The sequence below is a fragment of the Elephas maximus genome, chromosome 7, assembly GCF_024166365.1.
Source record: "Elephas maximus indicus isolate mEleMax1 chromosome 7, mEleMax1 primary haplotype, whole genome shotgun sequence".
In the NCBI taxonomy this organism is placed as follows: Eukaryota; Metazoa; Chordata; class Mammalia; order Proboscidea; family Elephantidae; genus Elephas; species Elephas maximus.
Window position 1 is genome coordinate 114,697,719 of NC_064825.1, and position 5,704 is coordinate 114,703,422.

Genomic DNA, 5,704 nt, shown 5'->3' on the forward strand with positions numbered 1-5,704 from the left:
ATTCAACAACATATAAAAAAATAATTCACCACGACCAAGTGGGATTTAAACCAAGTATGCAAGGCTGGTTTAATATCAGAAAAACCATTAATGCAATCCACCACATAAATAAAACAAAAGACAAAAAACACATGATCTTATCAATTGATGCAGAAAAGGCATTTGACAAAGTCCAACACCCTTTTATGATAAAAACTCTCACCAAAATAGGAATTGAAGGAAAATTCCTCAACATAATAAAGGGCATCTATGCAAAGCAAACAGCCAACATCACTCTAAATGGAGAGAACCTGAAAGCATTTCCCTTGAGAACGGGAACCAGACAAGGATGCCCTTTATCACCGCTCTTATTCAACATCGTGCTAGAAGTCCTAGCCAGGGCAATTAGGCTAGACAAAGAAATAAAGGGCATCCAGATTGGCAAAGAGGAAGTAAAATTATCTCTATTTGCAGATGACATGATCTGATACACAGAAAACCCTAAGGAATCCTCCAGAAAACTACTGAAACTGATAGAAGAGTTTGGCAGAGTCTCAGGTTATAAGATAAACATACAAAAATCACTTGGATTCCTCTACATCAACAAAAAGAACTTCGAACAGGAAATAACCAAATCAATACCATTCACAGTAGCCCCCAAGAAGATAAAATACTTAGGAATAAATCTTATCAAAGATGTAAAAGACCTATACAAAGAAAACTACAAAGCTCTACTACAAGAAATTAAAAAGGACATACTTAAGTGGAAAAACATACCTTGCTCATGGATAGAAAGACTTAACATAGTAAAAATGTCTATTCTACCAAAAGCCATCTATACATACAATGCACTTCTGATCCAAATTCCAATGTCATTTTTTAAGGTGATAGAGAAACAGATCACCAACTTCATATGGAAGGGAAAGAAGCCTCGGATAAGCAAAGCATTACTGAAAAAGAAGAAGAAAGTGGGAGGTCTCACTCTACCTGATTTCGGAAGCTATTATACAGCCACAGTAGTCAAAACAGCCTGGTATTGGTACAAGAGACACATAGACCAGTGGAACAGAATTGAGAATCCAGATATAAATCCATCCACATATGAGCAGCTGATATTCGACAAAGGCCCAGTGTCAGTTAACTGGGGAAGAGATAGTCTTTTTAACAAATGGTGCTGGCATAACTGGATATCCATTTGCAAAAAAATTAAACAGGACCCATACCTCACACCATGCACAAAAACTAACTCCAAGTGGATCAAAGACCTAAACATAAAGACTAAAACGATAAAGATCATCGAAGAAAAAATAGGGACAACCCTAGGAGCCCTAATACAAGGCATAAACAGAATACAAAACATTACTAAAAATGACGGAGAGAAACCAGGTAACTGGGAGCTCCTAAAAATCAAACACCTATGCTCATCTAAAGACTTCACCAAAAGAGTAAAAAGACCACCTACAGACTGGGAAAGAATTTTCAGCTATGACATCTCCGACCAGCGCCTGATCTCTAAAATCTACATGATTCTGTCAAAACTCAACCACAGAAAGACAAACAACCCAATCAAGAAGTGGGCAAAGGATATGAACACACACTTCACTAAAGAAGATATTCAGGCAGCTAACAGATACATGAGAAAATGTTCTCGATCATTAGCCATTAGAGAAATGCAAACTAAAACTACGATGAGATTCCATCTCACTCCAACAAGGCTGGCATTAATCCAAAAAACACAAAATAATAAATGTTGGAGAGGCTGCGGAGAGATTGGAACTCTTATACACTGCTGGTGGGAATGTAAAATGGTACAACCACTTTGGAAATCTATCTGGCGTTATCTTAAACAGTTAGAAATAGAACTACCATACAACCCAGATATCCCACTCCTTGGAATATACCCTAGAGAAACAAGAGCCTTCACACAAACAGATATATGCACACCCATGTTTATTGCAGCTCTGTTTACAATAGCAAAAAAGCTGGAATCAACCAAGGTGTCCATCAACGGATGAATGGGTAAATAAATTGTGGTATATTCACACAATGGAATACTACGCATCGATAAAGAACAGTGATGAATCTGTGAAACGTTTCATAACATGGAGGAACCTGGAAGGCATTATGTTGAGTGAAATCAGTCAGAGGCAAAAGGACAAATATTGTATAAGACCACAAGTATAAGATCTTGAGAAATAGTATAAACTGAGAAGAACACACACTTTTGTGGTTACGAGGCGGGGAGGGAGAGAGGGAGGGAGGGAGAGGGTTTTTTACTGATTAATTTGTCGATAAGAACTGCTTTAGGTGAAGGGAAGGACAACACTCAATACATGGAAGGTCAGCTCAATTGGACTGGACCAAAAGCAAAGAAGTTTCCGGGATAAAATGAATGCTTCAAAGGTCAGCGGAGCAAGGGCGGGGGTTTGGGAACCATGGTTTAAGGGGACTTCTAAGTCAATTGGCAAAATAATTCTATTATGAAAACATTCTGCATCCCACTTTGAAATGTGCCGTCTGGGGTCTTAAATGCTAACAAGCGGCCATCTAAGATGCATCAATTGGTCTCAACCCACCTGGAGCAAAGGAGAATGAAGAACACCAAGGTCACATGACAACTAAGAGCCCAAGAGACAGAAAGGGCCACATGAACCAGAGACCTACATCATCCTGAGACCAGAAGAACTAGTTGGTGCCCGGCCACAATCGATGACTGCCCTGACAGGGAGCACAATAGAGAACCCCTGAGGGAGCAGGAGATCATTGGGATGCAGACCCCAAATTCTCATAAAAAGACCATACTTAATGGTCTGACTGAGACTAGAGGAATCCCGGCGGGCATGGTCCCCAAACCTTCTGTTGGCACAGGACAGGAGCCATCATCAGACATGAAAGGGACTGGACAGTGGGTAGGAGAGAGATGCTGATGAAGAGTGAGCTAATTATATCAGATGGACACTTGAGACTGTGTTGGCATCTCCTGTCTGGAGGGGGGATGGGAGGGTAGAGAGAGATGGAAGCTGGCAAAATTGTCACGAAAGGAGAGACTGGAAGGGCTGACTCATTAGGGGGAGAGCAAGTGGGAGTAAGGAGTAAGATGTATATACACTTATATGTGACAGACTGACTTGATTTGTAAACGTTCACTTGAAGATCAATAAAAGTTAAAAAAAAAAAAAAGATGATGTCCTGTTTTCCTTTGCATATAAGATGAATCTGTCTCCAGAATAGTCTGCTGTCCTGCTCACCACTGTTCTAGAAATGACAATGGAATGGGGTAATTAAGAGAAAACGGCACACCAAATGGTTGGATCATCAGAGACTGCCTTTTAAAACAACTTGAAATGTAAGTCTAAATTATCCTATTCTCTAGTATCTGAAAAAATTTCAAAATTAGGTCTTTTTTACAAAGTTTTTCCCATTTAAATGTAATGCAATCTTGTAAGTGGTTAATGCTGTTGTTCTCATTTTATAATCAAGGACGTTAAGGAAAGGTGCTGATGCACACTGCAGCAAATTCTGGACTAGTGTCCTAGTGTGTACTTTCAATTGTATGGTTTTTGGATTTTTAAATTCTTCTATTCATTGGTCTTTGAGAATAACAGGATTTTGCATTTTTGAGAACCACTTAAGTTGTCAAGTTTTTTTTTGTGGTTGTTTTTTTGTTTGTTTCTTTTAACATATCAGGTTTGGCTAACAAAGCAATGAAACCATTTCTTTTATATATAATCAGAAAATTGCATCCATATGGGACCAAATGGAGCCCTGGTGGTACCGGGGTTAAGAGGTCAGCTGCTAACCAAAAGGTCGCCAGTTCAAATTCAGCAGCCGCTCCTTGGAAACACTGTGCAGCAGTTCTGCCCTGTCTTGTAACGTTGCTATGACTCAGAATGTACTGGATGTCAAAGGGTTTGGTGTTCTTGGGGCTCAATCACTTTGTCATTGCCTATCCCATCTCTAGGGGGCAGTAGTGGTCCTATGGTAGAATTCTGACCTTTCATATGGGAAACCCAGGTTTGATCTCTGGCCAAAGCACCTCAAGTGCAGCCACTGCCCATTTGTCAGTAGAACTTGCATTTGCTGTGATGCTGAACAGGCTTCAGCAGAACTTCCAGATTAGGATGGACTAGGAAGTAAGGCTTGGCGATCTACTTCCGAAAATCGGTTAATAGAAACTCCGTGGATCACAAAGGTCTGATCCTGTTGTGCATGTGGTTGCCATGAGTTGGAGGTCAACTCAAAGGCTGTTAACAACAACAACATCCCATCGCTGCCTATAGGATGTTATTACTCCCTTCAAAAAACAAAGATGAAGATGTAATTGGGTACACTCTGTTTCCACAGGATGTCCGAATGTTGCATTTAGGACCCAGACATAGCCACTGAAATGTCGGTGTTGTCAGCAGTAGAGCCATACAGGACTGAGTTGAAGAATATCACCAAAGTCACCATGTTTACATTGCTGGGCTTCACAGATGACTTTGAGATTCAAGTCTACCTTTTTTTGCTATATTTTGCAATTTATGTTTTTACTCTGCTGGGAAATTTGGGGCTGGTTTTATTAGTCACAGCAGATGCCCGACTTCACAATCCGATGTACTATTTTCTGTGCGTGTTATCCATCTTGGATGCCTGCTATTCTTCAGTTGTCACTCCAAAAATGTTGGTCAATTTCCTGACAGACAATAAAGCCATTTCATTCATTGGATGTGCAACACAGATGCTGCTCTTTGTCACTTTTGGGACCACAGAATGCTTTCTCTTGGTGGCAATGGCATATGATCGCTATGTAGCAATCTACAACCCACTTCTGTATTCAGTTAACATGTCACCCAGAGTCTATGTGCCACTCATCACTGCTTCATATGTTGGTGGTATTGTGCATGGTACTTTACACACAGTTGCGACTTTTAGCCTCTCCTTCTGTGCATGCAATGAAATTAGACATGTCTTTTGTGATATCCCTCCACTCCTTGCTATCTCCTGTTCTGACACTCACATCAACCAGCTTCTGCTCTTCTACTTTGTGGATTATATTGAGGTATTCACCATTGTGATTGTCCTGATCTTCTATGGCTTCATTTTGTTGGCCATTCTGAGGATGCACTCTCCTGAAGGGAGGCAAAAAGTCTTTTCTCTTGTGGTTCTCACTTAACTGGAGTGTCAGTTTACCATGGAGCAATCCTCTTCATGTGTATGAGACCAAGTTCCAGCTATGCTTTAGACCATGACATGATAGTGTCTGTATTCTACACCATTGTGATTCCCATGCTGAATCCAATCCTTTACAGTTTGAGGAACAAAGATGCAAAAGAAGCAATGAAAAAAGTGTTTGAGAGAAATTGGTTTGTAAAGTACATTTTTAGCATTGAGTAAAACCAAAAAGAATGTTGGATGTTAGTCCATATTTCTACTCAAAACTATCGAAGAAAATGTCTTGCTTGTAGTTAATAGTGTCCCTATGTCCTAGAACATTTTCAAATAAACCATTAATTAATCTTTCAATGCAGAATTTTACAAGTGCAAATAAATTTTACCTCTATATACCTATGGCTGTATTCAAAATGATCCATATTAAACATTTATTGATGAATTAGTATTTGTATAACTGTATTTTCACTTACTATAATGATGATGGAAACCCTGGTGGCATAGTGGCTAAGTGTAACGGCTGCTAACCAAAGGGTCTGCAATTCAAATCTGCCCGGTGCTCTTCGGAAGCTCT

General features: G+C 39.8%; 1 pseudogene; it reads left to right on the forward strand.

Moving 5' to 3' along the window:
* The first annotated feature begins 4,366 nt into the window (after nt 1–4,366).
* On the forward strand, nt 4,367–5,355 carry LOC126080455 (olfactory receptor 1102-like; annotated as a pseudogene).
* The last annotated feature ends 349 nt before the right edge of the window (nt 5,356–5,704 follow it).